Here is a 24,953-nt window from a genome sequence, read left to right as displayed (position 1 = left end):
CACCTTAAGTACCTCTGCGTTAGTTTCCCATTTTCCAGAATTCCCCTCGTAAAATACCAAGCCTTCCGCCAGCACACACCCGATAATACCGAGCTGTTAGACAAACTTTAAAAATAAAAGCTCATTCGGGGATTTTTCTTCCTATTTTCATTTCCGTGTTCTCCAACTTTTCTTTTTTGTAATTACTGATAACGGCGCTCTCATTTCGTTTTGAAAATATTGCGCATGTAATTTCAGTGTCTGCAACTTGATTTCGGCGAAGTATGTGGGTCGAGGGTACTTACGAACCATTAGAAAACTTTATAAGTGTGTATATGTTTACTTGATAGAAAACTTTATTTGTGTGCATACGTTTTTTTTTTAAGAAAACATTTTAATTTAAAGGAAATAATTTCTCAATTATTTTGCATCTATGTATATATTTTTTGCTCATGATTGAAATTTAATACGTTATATAACGATAGTCAAATGCTAGAGACATTTCACTGATTTATTTGACTACAGGCTGAACTCAACTTGCGTATACATAACACAGGCCAACAAAAGTTTTGGTGCTGATTTCATATGAATTCAATTATGGCATTATTTTTTTGCCTAGGAGGTGAAATTTCTAAGATAAAACGTTTTAGTGAAATGTACGTTTTACGTTATTTTAGGTTAAATACATGAATTAAATTACACAAATATATTATACAAATATCATAATATAGAAATATTGTTAGTATATACTAATATTATATATACAAAGATAGTATCAAGTCATCGATGGAACCACTTAGTCACTCAACACTTCGGAAACTTATTTTTAGTGAAGTTCTTGAATATATCTTGGAACAGTCTTTTTTAAAACTCCAGCAATAATCTACCATCAATTACGTATCCCATCTTCCTTGATAGCCAGCCGTCCTCCATAATTTTAATATCTTGATAAAATCTTTCACCTTGCTCCTCACTGCTGTATCCTAAAAATTCAGGAAAATGGTCCAGGTGACTGACTGTAAATAGTGCACCTTAATACTCATGTTGCATTCAAGGTATTTCAATTTCTTAAGCATATCGTTTACCAGCTCAACATGGTTTTCTGCTTTTCGTCGACCCAAAAAAAATTCCGACAACTGCACCAATGCGTGCCTCTAATGCCTCTAATGTTTACGAAAGTGACTACATACGGTTTGATGTTGCTACACGTGGATGCGCCATCTTTGAGTCACATTTCCGTTCATCGACTTCCGTTTCATTTTCACGAAGTTAGTCCCTCCAAGTACCGTATGCCGAGAGGTAAGATGTTTAAAAGAAACCTATTAGGACGAAAGTAAGGAAGAAGATCGTAATGTGCGAGACAGTTTGAATAGCTTAAACCAAAATAATTTAAAGGAACTTGTGAATATTTTTTATTGCATGGTGGCGGTGGGCTACCACATCTGTGGCATGAGATATTCACGCCTACGCCTGCAGGCAACTTGCCATGCAGTGATCCACGGATGTTGCAGCAATGCAGGATATGTAGGTTTTTAATTTTCTCGTCAACACTATAAGTTAAGAGTGTTTCTACGTCTCTTCTCTTGCATTTGTTTGTTCTGTCACAAATATTTTCAACGGATTTTTACTAAGTGTAATATTATAGGTGTATAAAGTCGCGCAAGTGAAAACATAGGTATAGTGATATCATTTAGAGTACTAGTCCTTAGAGCGAAGTAATTCCATACAAATTAAATAAATAAATTTCCATGTGAGAACTCGGTTCAATAGTTGCAGTCCCGAAACCGTATTTTCACCGTTGCATCTCTCGAGTGTGTCGGGCCAAGTTAACACAGATTTGAACCAGGGTGCTCCCGAATACCTTTCTCCGTGCAGAATGTAAATTAACGGCGTTCGATACATCCAAGGTGTTTAGAGTGCGATAAGATGAACAAATTTGCAGTCCGCGGTCGCGATTGCGAAACTGCCGACGATCACCTCCTGAGCTATACAGATAGTCGAAACAATAATGTCGAGGATGGTTCGTGTTTCCTTCGCGGTGCCGACCGAGACAGTGGTCGCTAACTCTCGAAGCTCATGTGGCGAGGATCGTGGGTTCGACTCTTAACGTCCCAGCATTACTCAAGTCCGTGCTCACTGAGTCGGTACCCAAGTGATTAGGAGCCCACTATAATGATGGTCGCTGGTGGTACGTCGTCTTAAGCCTCTGTGTACATACTAGTGCGATGTAAAATCAAGGAGCGGACCAAATTAACCATTATATATATATATATTTTTTTTAAATGTTTAAATTGAATGTCACACTAAATTCTAAGGGAATAGTAGACTTTTAGAACGCCAATGTTTACACATATATGTATTTAAGTAATTATTTTGCTTGAGCAAAGAAAGTTGAACAATTTATATTTTTATTTTCATTTAATTTGTTCTTAAGTCAAATGCTGGATGATTTCGTTAAAACCAATCATATATATATGTATTACTAAATACACGAATCACAGATGTCAAGTTTGTATGAAAGACATGCTTACATTAATTTAAATGTGTGCAAACTAAAAGACTACTTGGAAACACAATTCCTACTGCTTCTGTGTACGAGGCTATAGTTGGGAGGAAATACATTATTGTAGCCCACTAATGATTAAAATAATCTCTCTGTAGCCTTATATAGCAAAATTGATATTATTTAATACTCTGTCTTCGCTTGTTTTTTTTTTGTTTTTTTCATATTTTAAATCCTTCCTGCGTACCTGCTGGCAACCATGAGATATGACTGGTGACCATAACATATGGCGGAGGAATGAAAATAAAGGTGTTACGCAAGTTCCTTGTGTGCTTTCAAGAATTTGTACCGACTGTTTCATGCCTACAAATCATATTGAAAACACGCGTTTTGGTAATTTTCACTCTCATAAAAATACAGATTCAAACAGAAGGATGGACACAGAGTTACGTACCCGAATTCGGCGTATTCTTGAATGCAATTCGTAAACAGACTACGCTCGGATACCTCGAGCAGTTTTCAATGCCGTGGTTTCTTCTGAAGCTCTGCACACCGAGTGTGTGCCCGGGTAGGCGATGAGACCGTAGAGTGGCTGTAGAGGCAGGTGTCGGGGTGGCAGGACGGACCGAGATGTTACGCAAGCGCTATTTTGCACGACGGCGCGGCGGCTGCATTGTGCACGGAGCCATGACTCACGACGGCGCGCGGAGTCCCGCCGAGACGCGGCCTTGGGCCAACCGGAGAACAAGACTATCACGACTCTCGCCACCACTCCACATCATACTTATCACTCTCTTCACTCGCCACCACACTACATTATACTTATCACTCTCTTCACTCGCTACCACTCCAACATCATACTTATCACTCTCTTCACTCGTCACCACACTACATTATACTTATCACTCTCTTCACTCGCTACCACTTCAACATCATACTTATCACTCTCTTCGCTCGCTACCACTTCAACATCATACTTATCACTCTCTTCGCTCGCTACCACTTCAACATCATACTTATCACTCTCTTCACTCGCCACCACACTACATTATACTTATCACTCTCTTCACTCGCTACCACTCCAACATCATACTTATCACTCTCTTCGCTCGCTACCACTTCAACATCATACTTATCACTCTCTTCACTCGCCACCACACTACATTATACTTATCACTCTCTTCACTCGCTACCACTCCAACATCATACTTATCACTCTCTTCACTCGCCACCACTCTACATCATACTTATCACTCTCTTCACTCGCTACCACTCCAACATCATACTTATCACTCTCTTCACTCGCCACCACTCTACATCATACTTATCACTCTCTTCACTCGCCACCACTCTACATCATACTTATCACTCTCTTCGCTTGCTACCACTCCAACATCATACTTATCACTCTCTTCGCTCGCTACTACTCCAACATCATACTTATCACTCTCTTCACTCGTCACCACACTACATTATACTTATCACTCTCTTCACTCGCTACCACTTCAACATCATACTTATCACTCTCTTCGCTCGCTACCACTTCAACATCATACTTATCACTCTCTTCACTCGCCACCACACTACATTATACTTATCACTCTCTTCACTCGCTACCACTCCAACATCATACTTATCACTCTCTTCACTCGCCACCACTCTACAGCATACTTATCACTCTCTTCACTCGCTACCACTCCAACATCATACTTATCACTCTCTTCACTCGCCACCACTCTACATCATACTTATCACTCTCTTCACTCGCCACCACTCTACATCATACTTATCACTCTCTTCGCTCGCTACCACTCCAACATCATACTTATCACTCTCTTCGCTCGCTACCACTCCAACATCATACTTATCACTCTCTTCACTCGCCACCACTCTACATCATACTTATCACTCTCTTCACTCGCCACCACTCCACATCATACTTATCACTCTCTTCACTCGCTACCACTCCAACATCATACTTATCACTCTCTTCACTCGCCACCACTCTACATCATACTTATCACTCTCTTCACTCGCCACCACTCTACATCATACTTATCACTCTCTTCACTCGCTACCACTCCAACATCATACTTATCACTCTCTTCACTCGCCACCACTCTACATCATACTTATCACTCTCTTCACTCGCCACCACTCCACATCATACTTATCACTCTCTTCACTCGCCACCACACTACATTATACTTATCACTCTCTTCACTCGCTACCACTCCAACATCATACTTATCACTCTCTTCACTCGCCACCACTCTACATCATACTTATCACTCTCTTCACTCGCCACCACTCCAACATCATACTTATCACTCTCTTCACTCGCCACCACTCTACATCATACTTATCACTCTCTTCGCTTGCTACCACTCCAACATCATACTTATCACTCTCTTCGCTCGCTACTACTCCAACATCATACTTATCACTCTCTTCGCTCGCTACCACTCCAACATCATACTTATCACTCTCTTCACTCGCCACCACTCTACATCATACTTATCACTCTCTTCACTCGCCACCACTCCACATCATACTTATCACTCTCTTCACTCGCTACCACTCCAACATCATACTTATCACTCTCTTCACTCGCCACCACTCTACATCATACTTATCACTCTCTTCACTCGCCACCACTCTACATCATACTTATCACTCTCTTCACTCGCCACCACTCTACATCATACTTATCACTCTCTTCACTCGCTACCACTCCAACATCATACTTATCACTCTCTTCACTCGCCACCACTCTACATCATACTTATCACTCTCTTCACTCGCCACCACTCCACATCATACTTATCACTCTCTTCACTCGCCACCACACTACATTATACTTATCACTCTCTTCACTCGCTACCACTTCAACATCATACTTATCACTCTCTTCACTCGTCACCACACTACATTATACTTATCACTCTCTTCACTCGCTACCACTCCAACATCATACTTATCACTCTCTTCACTCGCCACCACTCTACATCATACTTATCACTCTCTTCGCTCGCTACCACTCCAACATCATACTTATCACTCTCTTCGCTCGCTACTACTCCAACATCATACTTATCACTCTCTTCGCTCGCTACCACTCTACATCATACTTATCACTCTCTTCGCTTGCTACCACTCCAACATCATACTTATCACTCTCTTCGCTCGCTACTACTCCAACATCATACTTATCACTCTCTTCGCTCGCTACCACTCCAACATCATACTTATCACTCTCTTCACTCGCCACCACTCTACATCATACTTATCACTCTCTTCGCTTGCTACCACTCCAACATCATACTTATCACTCTCTTCGCTCGCTACTACTCCAACATCATACTTATCACTCTCTTCGCTCGCTACCACTCCAACATCATACTTATCACTCTCTTCACTCGCCACTACTCTACATCATACTTATCACTCTCTTCGCTCGCTACCACTTCAACATCATACTTATCACTCTCTTCGCTCGCTACCACTTCAACATCATACTTATCACTCTATTCGCTCGCCACCACTCTACATCATACTTATCACTCTCTTCACTCGCCACCACTCTACATCATACTTATCACTCTCTTCGCTTGCTACCACTCCAACATCATACTTATCACTCTCTTCGCTCGCTACTACTCCAACATCATACTTATCACTCTCTTCGCTCGCTACCACTCCAACATCATACTTATCACTCTCTTCACTCGCCACTACTCTACATCATACTTATCACTCTCTTCGCTCGCTACCACTTCAACATCATACTTATCACTCTCTTCGCTCGCTACCACTTCAACATCATACTTATCACTCTATTCGCTCGCCACCACTCTACATCATACTTATCACTCTCTTCACTCGCCACCACTCTACATCATACTTATCACTCTTCGCTCGCAGGAAACATTAACGTGGGGTTTCATGGTGAAATGTTTTCAACCTGGCATTCCATGGTTCGCCAATCGAGCAGCTTGCGTTCAGATTTATTCCCCTGGGTGGATTCCGGTGGTTGACCTTGCCCCCCAGTCGTGTTACTGAGCTGCCTTCTTTTTTTTAGTTCGCTCAGATTTTATCCTTACCGCCGGTTTTCATTTCAATATAGATATTTCCTGTTCATTGAGAACTAAGACTCCTGTATAAGAACCAATGTTTGGCCATTGAGAAACGAGACATACTGTATACGACTCAAGGTTTGGGCATTGAGAACCTAGACATTCTGTACACAACTCAAGGTCTGACGATTGAGAGCCGAGATACTTGTATATGACTTTAGGTTTGGGCACTGAGAACCGAGATATATTGTCAATATGGCGGCAGCATCCTCTAGCAGACGATGTGTGTACTACGGACACTATCGCTCCTGGTAGCAAGTACTGAAAATAAAGATGACTGCCACAAGCAGACGAAAAACAAGATGACAGCTATGATTTTACAATACAATATGGCGGCCTTTAACAGAAGAAAAAAAAATGGCGGCAGTAATGTCGTAATCCAAGATGGCTGTCTCAATAGACAAAAACATGATTACGGCTGTGATGTCATAATCCACGATGGTGCTTCCAGCAGACAAAAACAAGATGGCGGAAGTGACGTCATGCTGGCTGGCATAATATCAACTTAAACATTAGTGGTGGGAGGTCAGTCTACTGGTAGCTTCCAGATTTTTTGATAATAATTAAGGATTTGAAATATGGCTGACGTGACATCATAATTTAAATATGGCGAAATGTGTTTTTATTAAAATTGCGGCCGTAACGAAATGTGCAACGGTGGCTTCATAATTCAAAATGGTGTTCGAAGTCAAGTTCTAGGTCAAAGCTCCCCTACAGAGGCTTATTGGAGGCTTGTAAATGGGGAATTTAAGCCTCTATGGGGAATTATTTTTAAGGCAAATATATTTTGAGGCATTTCGAATTCCAAATTTTTGAATTTTTTAAAAGTGTTCACCTCAAAATAGGTTAAATTTTTTTTTGATTTGTTGAGATTGGCGAAATTTATTCATATAAACAGGAAATTTTGGCGACATTTTGACAAATTTGGGCATTTAGAGTAAATTTTGACCAATTTCGACAAATTTAAGGTCAAGATCAAGGTAACCCAAGATTGCAGCCGTGACATAACAATCCAATATGGCAGTCACAGACACCACACCCAGAACCAGTAGCCGAACCGGCCGAACTACACTACTAGAGAGGACTGTATAGTCTTATCATGAAGTTAATCTACAACGCGAATTCTTTCAGCCCCTACTTATCACTACTGATTGCTTTCGCATACTGTTTGATTTTTTACGGTTTTAAAAGCCCTGCGAGCGCGGGGATGTACTAATACGGTGTGCATGTGAGTACTGTTAGGGAGAGGGGACGGGGGGAAACCCCGACCCCCTTCTCTTCCGTTTTGGAATCCTGCCCATGAATGAGCACGTTCCCAGGAGTCGCTGCGAGGGACAAAATGCAGATGTTCCGAGAACCTAATATTGTTTCAGCGTGACTCCGGGAAAAAGGCGTGAACTAGACGGGGGTGGGGTAGAGGACAGCGGGAGAATGTGTTAGTGAAGGGGGGGGGGGGGGGGGGGGGGGCAAGTTGCACTCGCAGTAAATCTTACAGCTTAAGGCTGGTTTACACTAGGTAATTTATTAAACTCTCCGCGCGTGAACAGAACTGTTTAGTCGCGTGGTTCAGTTTAACGGCGGGTGAACTCGATCCAGTAAAATGAACAGTTGACGGTCGAGCAGCTTCCCAAACGCCACCTCGCTCGCCACTCGCTCTCTGCTGGAAAGGCATGAACGACGACATTTTGGTAGAGTACATTAGTGACGTGCATCATTATCTTCGAGACGTCTCTTATCGGCGTCATGCTCTCGTCGGAGTGACGAAACTATGCTCACGTTTGTTACCCTTTCCATAAAAAAAAAAAGAGCTTACGGAATGTGAAATATACGGTTCATGAAAACAAATTAGCAAGGCCAGCTGCAATCGCAGAAATTGAATCGGCCAGGTAAATACTTGGGTATCTACCCTTTCTGATAGGAAATCCAAACAATATCCATTTGGGTACTTAATTAACATATCTCTTGAAAGCACATTGGAGGCTCCACACGAGAAACTACTCTACCGAGTCCATTCCCGAACTCATTTATTCTTATCATTTATTCTTCCAATTTCTTCTCCGCATCTTCCAAAACGAGCTCCGCTGCAACTTGAATGGTTTCATTAAACCTTCTCCGGATCATGATCGATATATTCACAGCTCGACGCTCGGGAATATCGACTAGAATCGCTTCTTGTCTGGCTTGAACGTCCACTCGCCACTCGATGTAAACCAGCCTTTACCTAGCTGAGTGCAGCGTGAGTCGGGCCAGGCATTCCTTCGGCGAATTACGGCCGGCAGACTAAATATTTTCCCCTCGGGGTAAGGAAATGGGTGGAGGGGGAGGCTGCAACTGCGTTTTTTTTTCCGCACGCGTGCCAGAAAAACAGCCCTGCCCTCTTTCCCTTTTGCGCTTGCAGCCGAAAATAAACCCGACCCCTATCGTCAACACACCGGGAGGGGCACACGGGCACTAGGGACCCTGGAGAGGAAGGTGTTTAGACAGCCTCGTGACAGGAGGGGTAGGAAGGAATGTTCAGTGGAGGAAGAGGACGTAAGGGGTTTTTTTTCAAGCGGGTGGGATGACGTCAAACGCGGGTGCAAGGCGAAAAGTGCACAAGCAAACACGCCGGCTCGAAAGACGTGTAAACATGACGGTTCATTTTCTCTTTTACTTCTTCTTCTTCTTCTTCTGTGCAGGCTGTCAAGGTCACACCAGCTTGCTGAGAGGAAAACCTGCGTCACTAAAAAAAAATAAATGTCTTGTCAAACCTCAAGAGATATAAAGGCTAAGGAAACGCGAGACCATATTTTTAAGAAGAAAAAAAAAATAAGGTCGGGGCCTCTTTTGCTTCTACCAGAACACCTTCCACACACCCGACAACAACGGGGGCTTCACTGCACCGCCACTTCGTCACAATACCGCCTAAGTGAAAAAACTTCTACTGGGTGTGTTCTGGTTGGACGGAGAAAGCTTCTTTTCTCTCACTCTCTTTTTGCCAGCCACATATTTTCGCCAGCTGCCGAGCGCGCTGTACGAAGGTAGTGACGCTGGTGCCCTCACCCGCGATAGGTTTGTTTATATATCACTAACTATACGATATTTATTTAAATATATCGAATGTAATATTGTTACACACACATATCAGTTAATATGTCAATTAATGACAGTTCTAAATATATTTTTTTGAAATAACTTGAAAAGGTAGCTTTGTACACTGTTTTACAGTATGAATAGTCAAAACTAAAAATTTTGCCGCATTAAGTCGTGCGAAGGATTCTACCACCCCCCCCCCCCCCCCCAAGCATATCATTTTGAGTTTATAAAAAAATTAGAACAATATACTATATAACTTTTTAGTCGCTGTATTTAAAAATATGGGACACCGTAAGAAACAAACTTTTGAAAAAAAAAAAAATAATTCACTAACTAAAGCAACTAAAAAAAAATATCGTCGTAGAAACATACTAATGTTCAGAGTTTGGCTTGTTTATTTAACCCACGACGAGCCCTGTTCTTATCTAATATCGGTGTTGCGGCGGAATATGCTCTAATTAAACAATAGGATATGAATTAAAAAAAGAGCGCGTGTAACTCAGTACACGCGATAGACGTGAAACTTCTTTGGCAATTCAAACGTCGACTTTTTAAGGATATCTTTAGACAGAAACGTTTCAAAACCATCTTTCACGAAAATGTTGCATTAAAATTCGACCTTGAAACTTTACTCCGATCGCGCCCAAAGAAGTTTCACTGAAAAAAAATGATGGTTAAAAAAATATTTATTGAATTGAATTGAATTTTTTTTTTTCAAGATTTATATTACACAATTCATTTTCAGCACTCTGGAATAAAAAATTCGCACGGAGAAAATCGATAAGAAGATGCAGACAACTCTCACAATAAGAGAGTAATTACTACATTGATTACACTTTACATAATTAAGCCATTATACAAGCATTGCAATCAATATTGACTGTTATTATTAAGTAATCATCTAGGATTTATATAACAATATTTTTTAAAAAAGTTAACTTATTCAAAAAAAAGTATCTTCAAAATCAACGCACTGTAAAACAAAAACTCCCCCAATCTTCGTGTATGTAATCGAACTGCAATTTTTGTATTCATTTAGAAGAACACGTTAACTGAAGCAATAAAAAGTAGACTTCACGTACCTATGCGACAACAAAATAAAACGATTAAAAAGAACGAATAATCATTAAAACGCAACTGCAAGCTAAAATTGCCCACTTACGCAACACACCCAGTGCCAATCACAAACTCAAATTGACGGAAGTCAGCAACTATGTAGACCGTGAAAACTTTAATTTACACGTACAGTCGTGTACTAATGCACATGGAGGAAGAGTGATTACAGGTTTTGTTCCTGGCTCGGAACAAAAATTAACTTCCTGGAACTATTCCCTCGCGATTGACATTCTGACATTGCCCTCAGCACGGGGAAAGAAAGAAAGAAAGAAAGAAAGAAAGAAAGAAAGAAAAAAACACGAAGGATGGAGCGAACGAAAATTGCACTTATCACGAAACAAGAACACAAACGGATTCATGATCTCTCTCCCATATCTATATAAATAAATATATAATTGTTCGTTCGTTCAAAATCTTAAATCTCAGAGAGTTCTTCACTGATTGCTTTGAAATTTTGACACAACGTTGCATTCAAATACGCGCGTGTTTTTATATACCTATGTTACACCTGTGGCAGTAAGAAGTTAAATAATACATAAATTAATTTATATAAAAAATGAACTTTTGTGTGTTCTTCTGTTTTGTAAAGCTAGGAAGATATGGACATAGGGAGATATAGAGATATATAGAGAGAAATAACGCGGGATATAGATAGAAACAAAGAGATAGAGAGATAATGGAGAGATATAGATAGATACATAAATATAAATATATAGAGCGAGACACAGCCAAGATGCTATGTATGTGTACCTACATCAAACAAATTACAAAAAAATTGAAAGAGGCATGCAGGGCAGTAACTAGTTTTATCATAAAAATTTAGAAAATTTACCAAATATGTTCTTCTAGCTGCGATACCAAGGGCGCATCCAGCTCAAAACAGAATGGGATAGCGTCAGCATCTTTCGGAATTAAACTTCTTTCACGGGGGAGGAAGGTCTTATGACTTCTGACACATGACGCAGTGTCTATTTCACTACGCGAACACAAGCTTTAATGTAACGACAAGTATTACTACTTCTAGTTAGTTAGTAAATATTCGAATTAGTAATATAGGTTCTATTACACCTAATCGCATAAAAATTTTATAAGAAAATTAACTCTGCAATCCTGAGCTGGTCAATATGTGTTTTATTAAATACAATCAATGGTATTTTTATATCATGAAACTATATCACAGATAAACCGTATAACTGATTAAAAAACACACGGAGAAATGCAAATTAGTGAGCGTCATCCAAATTTAAATGGGTTGCGAATCACTCATCACATAAAATACGTAAAAACTGGAAATATTCACGTTTTCAACTACCGATGTGATAAACTCAACATTATCCGTTTTCAGATTAATCAGCTGCTGATTTCAGTGACGGAATATAGAACAATTTTTCGGAGGGTATTTGGAAAAAAAAATTAATATTACCATTTTGTGTATTCAAAACACTTACGTCATCAACGTTTAGACTTACATTGTACAATCTCACATGAGTCACTTCTTGTGTAGCTTTAGAGGTGTGCCAGCTCATAACATACCGCCTTCTCCGAAATATGACCATTTTTGCATAGTACCTCCCCCCAATTTACCCCTCCCCCCTTTTTTTTCCTCCTCTCCCATTGCGACCGCTACTGACTGACTTGTGAAACGTCTCACCTGTGTTGCCTGTGATTAGATTCTTCTTTGATTGATGATTTCTGATGAGCTCGAGAGTCCTGCTGATAAACTGAGGGCCAGTGAAACAATTATAGTATTTTTAAATTCCAGCCCGCTGCGAAATCAATCTGAAAAATTTTTCCGGTCTTCGAACATAATTTTAATCTCATAACTCTACGCAGATGCTGGGGTGGTACGTATATGAAACCAAAACTGCAATTATTTCCTTTAAGGGGTGGATTTATAAATTACTTTTCATTTATAATCTTTTTATACATAGCAATGTATAAATGGTTTCGCCACTTAAAATCGTGTTTATACAATTTTCCCCAAAAGTCCGAAAATCTCACTTTTCTAGGATTGGCTGAAAAACGATTTTTTTTTATTAATTTACGAATGATATAAAAATAAAGATTTCACGAAAAAAGCCACGTACAAAAGATTAATTTGAAACTGAATACCACAAGATTACATATTCTTTGTTCGTTCTAGGATTGAAATATAAACTTACCTTTGAACTTCTCAAAACCATTAAATAAACACTTGTTGAACTGATGCAACCATTTCTAAAAAAAATAACCCATAGTTATAATTTTTTTAAATTTAAAATCAAGAGCAAAAACACTAATTTATGGAAGAATAATAATTTTGGATACTAATCTCTTAAACGCATTAGTGAGTTTTTGCAGTTTACGAGAAATAAAGAAAATATATAATAATATAGGCTACGACAATAGGTTAAGTATTTGGGGACAATAGGTTACGTATTTGGGTAACACAGAAGGATTTTTTTTGAGGAAGTTTATTACTTTTGTTTCCTTGCTCCTGCTTCCAATTTCTGGAAACATACCTGTTCGCTTCCTGACTGACAAATGTAGGCTTGGCGCGCTCTACTTCATTTTACGTCCCCTTCGAAATGAAATACGTTAGAAAGAACTTATTCCGGCCCATTGCTCGTTATAATATTTCAGACGTTAACGACCAACTAGTTCGGGGCTATACGTAAAAGCAGTTTCCTTAGTTCGAGCGGACGTAGTTCAGCGTTTATATAGGTATATATTTTTACTCTCTTTTCTCGGGGCCCAATTTGGAAGCACGCGTTATCGTTCCTAGAATTGGGTCTTAAATGATCTCCTGTGAAAGGCAGTCTTGAAAAATAACACTCGTGTCGGCAATAGCCGTATTTCAAACGCAACCGTAGTCGGGTTTCGGTCTCAAGAGCTCGGTCGCTCCCTTACGTATAGATTTTTCCATTTTTTTTTTTCCTTATGAAAGTTTTGAGCACCGGTACTTTTTTTTTTTAGATTCCTATTTAGGTTTTACGTCCTGTCAATAGCAAGGTCATTAGAGACAGACACGCGTACGTGCAGAGAGATTTTTAATAATAATAATAATAATAATAATAATAATAATCAATCACGGACGCACAACAGCGTTCGCCTGGAGTGATTCAAGACATCAGCAAATACAGGATTTATTTTCGTAAAGGAAAAAGCAGGGGAGGAGGATTTTAATAAAATTAAAAAAAAAAAAAAGAAATATTAAAACATTACTTTTGACACTAACACAATTACATTTGCGCCTACAAAAGTAGCCAGCCATAGGCGTAGCGGTTTCTCGCACAGCTTTAACAGCTCACCTTGTGTCACCCGACACAGCATACTGCCGTCAATGATATTTTTTCCATCTTGGTGGGAGGGGGATAAATATCACCCCTAACTATCCCCCCTCCTTCCTCTCCCGCGGTCCACACTGATTCTGAATCTGGATTCCTGGACAGGATCCTGCCAAATACGAGTTTAGTGTACCATATTTTTAAAACATCTAACTGTTTAAAAAAAACCTTATTACAATGACGTGGCGATAATTTAATAATGCAACATAGGTAAATACGGAAGAAATCAATTTTTTATTCGTGTTATGTAAACAGGAAAAAAAAATTACAGCTTAATTAGCTTTTAAAGAAACCATTAAAATAAGAACGCGAAAGAAAGTTGTAAAATGGTGAGGATACAATTTCCAACGAATCAACCGTGCCGTTTGAAGCATGTTTTAAAATATCTGTAAAAAGTCACTCCGTATTCATAATCACGATTACTTTCGTGACCGTTTAATACTCGAAAATCACGTCTGGTGTGAAAATTTGTGACCCAAGGATAAATGCAAAAAGAGTCATCGGAATAAATTTACAGGAAAATACTTCAATTAGCAGTGATGACGAGAAATTTACGTAACCAACACAGTGTGAGTGAGACCGCGCGCCTCAATTACTACGTATTCTTTTTTTTATATTATACAAATGAGACACCTGGCATCAATATACGTGTTAAATTATTTTCAGCCTTTATTTTTTTTTTTTTTAATTATCAAGCTACTTGATCTCCCCTGGGAGAGAAGAAGGTGTTGGGGAAGGGCCTCCCGGAGAGATGCCTGGAAGAAACAGGGAAGGGCAGGTGCGGCAGACACCGGACGCGAAGCTGATGAGTTTGGTGGGTTGGGTGAGTTGGGGGGGGGGGGGACCAAGGCGTCGGGACGCCAGGGGTTCTCGCCCTCGCCCAGACGTCCGCCGCGACTTGGTATGCCTCGGCGCCCCGGAGGTATATTTGAGGCACAAACATCCGCCCGGCGGTGTTGCTGCGCGCGCGGCACGAGACGAAACAGGAGGCTCGTCCGGACCGTGGTTGCACAGAAAAGATCCTTTTCGTGCGGCACCATCGCCGTGCCGGATTAGCGATGTCTGCCGGATTATCGAACATAAACATTTTTTTTTTAAATGGGGGCTACCAAAACTGATATACACACAAACTGTATTTAAAACAAGGTGTAGAAATAAGCTGCTCCAGAGAAAAATAAATACAGATGAGAATTAGCCTTCTTCAAAAAAAAAAATCATTACGGACGTGTACCCATGAAATGTGAAAGCAACTGTTAGAAAACAACCAGACTAAAACGAGAAAAACAACAGGGAAAACTATATCAAAATGAAAACCGACAGTAGCGATGAACTCTGGGCGAGCTAAACACGCCGGCATCGCAGTAATGCGAACACTTCAATTCGTGCCGGACTACAGGATGTGCCGAACATAGAATGCTGGATTAACGACATTTCACTGTATTTTGCGTATTTAGCGTAGGTGTTAATATTTTTAATTAATTAATCATGTAACCATGGTTACCTGTTTATTAATTTAATAAGTGTTTACTTAATGATTTGAGAAACTTTAAGACTAATTTGTATTTCAACCCTCACATGAACTAAAAATCATGTTTTCGTGAGTTATATACTGTTCATAAACGTTCATACAACTCTTACTTGTTAGGTTATCATTTAAAATTGATTATCCCAAATCCTTGGAACCAGTATTTTTCAGGGGTTTGGGAAGACTGTTTTAACTAATGAATGATAACCTTAAAATAATGTGTTTTATAACAGTGGCTGAATTGATCAAAGCATTAAAAAAAACTATCAGCTATAGTTATATTATAAAACTGAATGAAATTACCTGCGAAAATACAAAACATTAAAGCAAAATAATCTAGGAAACTACATTCTAAATATTTTTACTTCGGTAGTTTCTTGTTATTTCACTCTAGAGCAGAAATAGTTGCAATTGCTCTGAATCAGCCAATTTGAATGAAAATCAGTGAAATAACAAAAATTAATGGTACTGACTAAAGCTCACGGATTCATCAGAGTTTTCACTAATTTCCCAGTGAATCCCACTCTTTAAGCAGAGTCACAGTGAAACCCAATGATTTATCAGTAATTTACAATTGGTTATCAGCGTTTTAAGTTACTATCATTTCACTGATTTAAATCACTGTTTCAAAATTAGAGTGTATTTTACATGAGTGCTCAGTAAAACTATGGTTAATCTATACTAATAGGTATTCTAAAGAGTTTGAGTTGGTTTGAAACGGGGAAACTCGAAAACTACCGGACCTATTAAAAAAATATATTTCACTGCTTTAAAGCTAAATTATTGCATATGGACAAATGGTGTGTATTATATATATATATGTGTGTGTGTGTGTGTGTGTGTGTGTGTGTGTGTACAGTACAGCAATAATTTTAATTACAAACTAAGGAAAAAATACCAAACTGACATCCTTTTTGGCTTAAGTAGAGTAAACAGTTAAAGAATACAACATGTGATAGAAGCGAAATTTTTTTGGCAATACAAACCTCGACTAGTTAAGTATATCATAAGGAGGAAAACGGCAGAGAGTGCGAAAGAGAGAGAGAGAACAATTTTCTAAATAAACATGAATTAATAAAATTATTACTCACTTCAAAATAACAGCTTAGGGCATCAATAATTATTGAGCAATAAATATTGATTAATTAAGAATAAATATTACTCACTGTGTAAGTAATCACACCATAAAATGTTATATTACGAATATTGGACCCTAACTTTAGCACGAAAACAATTCTAACTTCAATTTATACACATTTTAAAAAGTAACTCAAATTCGATAAATTGTATTCTCAACCACACTGAATTTAAACATATTAGAAACGTGTGCTTTCTCTTTTCTGTCTTTTCCAGACTAAGCCACAGCAAAGCGTGGCCGATACAGCTAGTAAAGATATAAAATACAGAGCTGAGTGCATTAGGACGCCTGCGAAAAAAAAAAAGGAAATATAAATGAACAACGAAGGGTATTAAAGCTAGTTGTTTATAAATAATTTTAGAAGTGTTTATTTAATGGTTTTGAAAAAAATATTTTTATATATTACAACTATAGCACGAACTCGAAGCAAGTATTCATGTCATATGCAGGTTCGAATGAACAGGTTAAACGTACCTTTCGTCGCCAAAAACTATTTAATTTTGGAATAAAATTGACAAATCTCACGAGACAAATTGTGGTGTGTTCCAAATTATTGAAAGATAAGATTATAGCCACGTGTGATAGGGAAGCAGGAGGAAAAATAAAGAACATAAATATAGAGGAAATTAAGTGTCTTAAATAAACACTATACCATGAGGTATGGAGTTAGTCTGTTACCACTGCCATTTCCTTACCATGCGTAAATCGGCACGATTATTCGCGAACATCAATACTCTCCCCCCTCCCCCTCCCCAAACGGGAAACTCCAAAGTTGACTTCCGAGCTAATGATCAATCACTTTAGAGAGGCTCTGTAAGCACTGCGAGGTCATGACCTTAATTCAACTTGAAAGGTTTTCGTCGTCCCAAGTTGGTGGTATCTAGTATCTGCCACCGCAGAAAATAGCCCAGAACTTTCAGCAATAACTAATTTTAAAGAGTAATCATCGTGGGGAGATCATCAGACACTAAAGTTTTTAAACACGGCCACAAACAAATTTTTAAATGACTCGCACTTTGTGGCACTTTGGTCAATACTTTGTGTTAGCTACAAAATAATGCTTTAACATTCACAAAGTGTTTTATTAGGGACAAAACATTTCGTTGCCGCAAATAAATATTTTTTTTTCGGGACAACTTAATAATTTTGTTGTTACCATGACATCTTTGGTGAGTTTAAATAACGTAACTGCCCCATAAGAGATGTTTTTAGTGTGCACACATTTAAATTTGCTTAAGTAAATAATATACATTTCCAACTAAATGCTAAATAAATAAAACGTGAACACAATCAACGTAAAAAAGTTAACAGAAGTATACGTGTGTTTGAAAAGCTGAACCGAGGAAAAAAACGTGGCTACCACAAAATAATTTTGCAGTGACAATTGTTTTTTTTTTCCATAACCTCAAAAAAATTTTATAACAAAAAATTTTCAGACACTAGAAAATTATCATGTCACAATAATGAAATATTTGTAATGGTGATTGAGCCTAATTAACCAAATGTGTTTTGGTCCTAACAAATGTTAACTTTTTATCAGAGCACGAAAAAAATTTTTATTAGAAGGATCATGAAACTTGACATATAGGTACCTAGGAATGTCAAAATTCGCGTGGGGAAAAACACTTTCCAATGAACACATGAAAACAAAAAAAAAAAAAAAAAAGGAATAAATCAAATGTTTAAAAAAAAATCCGAACAAGTAACGGACGAACTTTCTTGCCATGTTATCGTTTAATTTATGTAAATATGCATATATATATATACACACACACACATACATCCAAAATAGACTCCCTCCCCGGGGGTGGGGTGGATGAGTATGTTCATCAGTCCTATTTTCACGTGACAAACATATGCCGCAATAGTGTGTGTGCATGTACTCCAAGCGAACGCACACGGAAATAATCACACAAACAACAAGCCGGACAGCGGTCTTAGCGGGTCACAATCTCACAGGAGCTCGGGAGGGTGGTTTTCCGCATGGCGCGGGATGAAATCGAAAGGGATTGGAGAGACTTACCGGGAGGGCGGAAGGGGTGTAGAAAGGTAACAGGAGGAGGCGGTGGGGAGAGAGAGAGAGGGGGGGGGGGGCACTGCCCTTGACCCCGAAAAGGGGCGCCGGCTCACGAGTCGATAGCCGCAGTCTAGACCCATCGATCGCGGCGCGGGGGGCCTGGCAACAGGTTGCCGCTTTCCTTCCCCCCCCCTTTTCTCCTTCCCCACTCGTACACACAAGTTCACACGCACGACGGCTCTCTTTCCCTCTCTTCCTGGACCAGCCCCAATGCGTAGCCGCCAACTGCCAAAGTAAACAAGCCGCGCGCGCACGTGCGTTCAGCTCCCACGCCGCTTGTGTAGTGTCTGGCTGCGCTCACCTGTGCTGGGAATACCGAGGCCGCAACCGCTGCACACCTTGGCCACCACACGCACACAGACACACGGTTAATTACGTTGCTATTATTACAAAGGATCATAGCCGAAACCATCACCTTGATTCCACTATTTACCAGCATTTAAGAAACTATTACTACTTGCTATAATCCATCCAACTAACTAATCCACTTTCATTTTAATGAATTCGTGCAAAATGATTCATCTCTGAAATATAAAGCAGTTTTTTTCTTCCTCAAATATACAGACCAGTAGTTTCCTTATACCATGGAAGAATAATCCGCTGCCAAACCAAAAAAAAAAGTTGATAAAATTTACCCGTTAGAAAAGTGCACTCGTTCGTGGGACAGGACACGCAATCTATCAATCTAAATGTAAAGCGAGGATGGATTATTTCGCACAGGACAGGCAGGAACTTTCAGCAGTAGCAGAAGACAGCGTGAAATTGCGGGAATAAAGAGGCCATCCTAGCCCACTACAAGTTTCAATTTAATATCATTATAATTGTTCTCGAGATTGTAACTGGGCGAAATACCTGGTGAACCAAAGTCAAAACCTTTTGATAAATGTTCTGAAAACATTTTTCGATTCAGGCAAAATTAAACATTAGCAAAATGCAATACAAATAAGATCTACTATTCGCAGGAACGTGACAATATATAAGACAGATAGCTAAAAAGTTATCGAGACAATATCCACATTATTTAAGTGGACAATCTCTAATTATTTATATTTAAGGTGCGACTATAAACTGAAGCGAGGCATAAAAATAACATAAATGGCAAGTTAGCAAAAGACTGCTGGAAATTGAAGTTTTCATGACTGTTTATATTTCTAAGGTTTTTCGTGATTCTAGTGTCTTGTAGATGGAAGAGGGAGGGGGGGGATGATGCATCGAGCAGTTAATATTTGTTGTAATGGAATAGTGAACAAATTTTAAATGGTAAGCGACTAGCCAGAGCCACCGCTGAAAATATTTGACGAGTGTTTCACTACTGAGCTCGCCCACTGACTGGTGGCGACAAGAGTCTAGCGGCAGCAATACTACCGTCCTGCAACTGGCTGCAAATGCCGATCCTCTCCGAAGTTGGCCGATCGGGAGCGCCTACCCCCTGGACTTTTTATTTTATTTTTACGCGCGCGTATTTTCTCTCCAGTATAAAAATGCCACATAGACTGTTTAGTGGATGGTTGTTTATATTAGGTAACTATAGCTACATTAAAAATACTGTAAAATCATTTTATGGTTGCTTAGCAAATAACTTTTTAATATGTAGCTATCCAGCGCTAGGAAACCGTTTACATGATTTCCAAGTATCTTTAATGTAACTATCCTAACCAAATCAACCGTCCACAAAGTTTTAAAGTATTTATAATGTAGCTAACCTAACCTAATTGACCATTAGTTATCATGTCCTTATCTGAAAATTACAATTTAATTAATACATTTACTTTTATTTGCATTCATTATTCAAATATATTTATTACTTTTGAAATTATACGTGCTCGTATTTATTTTTACAAGTACAAAAAAAATTCGCACCTGCCGGGATTCGAATCGTCAACCTTACGATTAGATGATAGCGCCGCTAAGCGCTCAGCCACGAGGCCACATTTGACAATTAGAAGTTTCAGATGACATATATGATCGTGCCGCCGACCCCGGAACGAGCCAGTTGCCAGTTGCCAGTTGCAGGAAGGTAGCATTGCTGCCGCTAGACTCTTCTCTGGTGGCGCTCTCAGATTGTTGTATCGCTGTCCGGTGACCTCGACGTCATCAGGAGAAAGGAGAAATGGGGGGGATCTGGAGCTAGGTGGCGAGTGGTCAAGACACTGTGCACACATTCAAGAAGTCCGGAGGACACGCGTTATTAATTCTGGAATTGTCATCCCTGATTTCTGTTTTTACACATTTCCCGGAAATCACTCGCAGGCAAAGGCTGCGCGCCAGTCCAGAGCCTTGCGCTTAGAGGCGACACCGCGCTAGAAGTACCAGCGAGCGTCGCACTTATCAACCCGCCTCACTAATTCAAATGCCTCCCTTGACTAGGCGGGCCCCTTAACGACTCCGAGATAGGAAACTGGGGTAGATAATCGACCATGGCTGCTTGCGAGGTGAGCCCGTGTGAAGTGGGCTTGATGATAAAGATATAAGCAGCTGCTACAACACTGGACGGCTTATTCGCCGATGTGACTGTCGAAAACGTGTACCATGTTGGATCCAAAAGCTGAAGTTAATAAAAGCTCATAGTACTTCGTATGTCCGAGTCTTGATGCTTGAAGCGGGTTTATAAACTACACGCAAGAAAGGCACAAACGCAAGAAGGAAAAAGAAAGTTAATTTGAAACACCGATTTAAAATACCCATTTATAAATTAGTAAATTACGCAAGACGCGAAAACGCATCGGCTAACTTTCAACATCTTGTGTTTCGGCTTTCGTTTCCGCCCTTATATGGCCGGAAATATTTTGACGACGCACTCACAAAGTGAACATAAGGCTACAATTTTTTTTTTTTAAATATAAAGTGTCATGTTTTCACTTATTAAACTATCGCAGTAGAAAGCAAATGCCTCTAAATCGAATTTTTAAAAAAAAATTCGCAAAAAACTTACTTATGAAAAGAAGCCGCCCAGGTAAAGAAATATTTTTATACAGTTTTACAGTTTCAAGTAGTAAAGTTAGTGACGTAGTTTTCTTGCGTTTGTTGCGTATTGCGTCCTTGAGTTTTTGAGTTTCTTGAGGAGTTTGTAAACACAACCTTAGTGCTTTGGCTGGAAGTTAACTACCTGGCTAGTATTTAATTACTTCTTTAACGTTACTTAAGTACGAAATACGTTAAAAATACATGTTTTTAAGAAAATGTAACAAAATCTGAGTCATATGTGAACGCTGGGTGATAGTTCAATAACTGCCTCTGGAGTAGGCTTGGGTTACCAGTGTTGTCAGTTAGGACGTTTAGGCAAACCCCATCCCGATGTTCGTAAAGACCCCAGGATTACGCCTGCAATCTGACAGTGGGCCACTATGCCATAATGTAAACGCAATTGTTTCCTGGCCAAAATTATACGAACAAATAAACCGGGCGAAAAAGCGAGTCGAACTTGCACTACCAGTATTCAGCACCCTTCGAAATTCTGCTCCTAGCTTGCAGTTTTACAGGGGAAAATGCTTGAACACGCGCCAAATGGGTCCGCCATGACGCCCGACATCGACGGTCGCCTCGCCAAACAAGCTTCGCAGCTCGGGCGCTCTTGCGGTGAAGCCTACAACTCACGTAGTTTCGGTTCCCTGCAAGAATTTCCGAAGATTTCCGAAGTTTTGCGTTTTGGTATTAACGCCACTTCAGCCGCTAAATCAGAAGTTTCAAATGAAAACAAGCATGTTGTGACTGACCTAACCTAATCTAACCCTTCGATTTTTTTAATTTCAATTTTTGAGAGAAATCCGAAGTTGCACGAACGTGGTAGGGAACCGAAACTACGTGAGTTGCAGGCTTCCCGCTCTTGCGGCCAGAGAGCGAGCTCGCAACAGGTCGTGACGCGCGGGCTCCGCAGGAATGCATGGGGTAGGGGGGAGGAGGGGGAGGAGCGGAGGTGTTTACCCGCCGCCGAGGCGGTAGTTCAGCGATTACCCGCGACCACCGCCGCGGCGCCACCGTGCAGCCGCCGAGCTGCCGCCAAATGGGAAGCCTAAGATGTACATCAAGTTCTGTCCCTGCCCGAACACGCCCGAATATTCACCTTCGGCCAACCTCGGGTTCATTCACATATATATGTATTTATATTTCTCTGTTTATTTTAATGTAGCTATACTAAACTGACAAACCGTCCATGGTGTTTTAAAGTGTTTTAATGTAGCCACCATAACCGACCACTTTTAATATTTGAATCAATTTTTCCTGCGCAAAAATAAAAATAATCCCGAGGTTGACCGAAGGTGAATAATCGGGCGTGTTCGGGCAGGGACAGAACTTGGTGTACATCTTAGGCTTCTCCCGCCAAATAGGTACACCACATGCCCCGCGTGCTTGCCGTTATTACTGTAGTAGTCTTGAACTGAAGCGAACACAGCGTCCATCGAGTAATAAATTTATTTTAGCAGGACAGCTGCTTTGTGTTAAGTCCTTGCCCGTTGTGAGGATGAATAACGTGCTCGTCAAAACGTAAGTGGAATTTGTTTGCTAAAAAAAAATAACATTTCCGTTGTTGGCAGAATTTATAAACCTAGGACCCTGAATTCTTATACAGGAATCGAATCGCATTCTACGAAGTCCGTGACGTAATTTATTTATTTATACATTTTAAAATTATTATAAAATATTTCCGACTTTTTTTGTTTAAACTTTATTAAATAAATAATTTTTTCTTCAACAGGATCGAACTGTGGACAACAAACTATATAGTGTTTTTTTATTAAATACGTTTTATTTTTAAAGAAATCGTTTGGTTAATTTTTTTGTCATTTTTGGAAAAAAAGAGAATGAGGTGTCAAATTTTGTCTGATCGTCAAATATCAGCCGAAGTCAAGGCTAAGACCCGGCGGATGGAGTTTTAAGCTGCTTTGCGGACATTTAGAACCACTGACAGTTTTTTTTTTTTTGGGGGGGGGGGGGGGGGGAATTAGAAATTTTTCGACAAAACAGAAATTGTTGCTTCGAAAATGGAAAATTCTAGTGAGATTTGAGTTAATTTGGAAGGTCAATATCTCCAAACAGTACTGCTGGTCGTATCCGACTCACGAAGATAGTTAAAATCTCAATGATCTCTATACTTATGTAAATTAATTAAAAAATATATTTAATATGCATCTTTAATATCGTAGTCAGTTTATTATAGCAAGCATAAATATTGGTCGTGTTTTTTTTATCTTGCAAACATTATGTAAGAATGCCGAAAGAATATAGACCGTTTATATCCACACATAGCAGTTACTTACGTGTTCAAGGTTGCCGCGATGACCGTGCGTTCTTAGCGTTGCTCCACTCTGGGACGATGAAGGTGGTGGGTTCGAATCCACCTACCTCAGAGATATTTAATCTTACTTAAATTTTGAACGAACTTTAATAAGGACTAACATAGAGCGGTTTTTAAAAAAGTAGTAGCCAACAACGAAAAAAAAAATATATATAAAATATTCCTGCCCACAGCGGTAGTGCGCCTCGCAGTTGACACTAGCTCACTCTGAATTACAAACAAGGAAATATCGGGAAGGATTGCGGAAGCAGAAGATGGAGGTGGTCCAGACCAAAGACAAGCTCCCAATCGCAGCCATCGAGCGAAGGATACACCCGAACATGGCCGATTGGCACGCCTCAAATGAGCGAGCCAACAATCCGTAGTCCCACAAGGAAAAACACTGCGCCAAAACCGCCTTTCACACACTACTATTAACTGATAGCGGTTCGAAGTCATAGAAGCTATCGTACCTGTTTGAACTCGAAAATAACTTTTAGTAAATATCTGATGTGATAAGGAAATTTGGGACCCAATGACAACAATGCAAAAAAAAAAAAAAACTATTGGAATAAATTTACATGAAAATTCTTTAAGTAAGGACAGGAAAATTTAAATATTCAACTCACCGTATGAGATAGTCTTAAACTATAAACTACTAAGGCCGTTACTCTAAGCCACAACAATAAGGGTTTAGTTGTTGAATATGCTACACACGTACCCTAACTGCATTCCTAAAGCACGATAGGACACGACCAGTCTCTTATTTTTTTAGGCTAAGGCGTTGGGTTTCCTATCCGGTGCCG

The sequence above is a fragment of the Bacillus rossius genome, chromosome 16 (assembly GCF_032445375.1).
Source record: "Bacillus rossius redtenbacheri isolate Brsri chromosome 16, Brsri_v3, whole genome shotgun sequence".
Classification (NCBI taxonomy): Eukaryota; Metazoa; Arthropoda; class Insecta; order Phasmatodea; family Bacillidae; genus Bacillus; species Bacillus rossius.
This window is presented reverse-complemented; position numbering follows the sequence as displayed.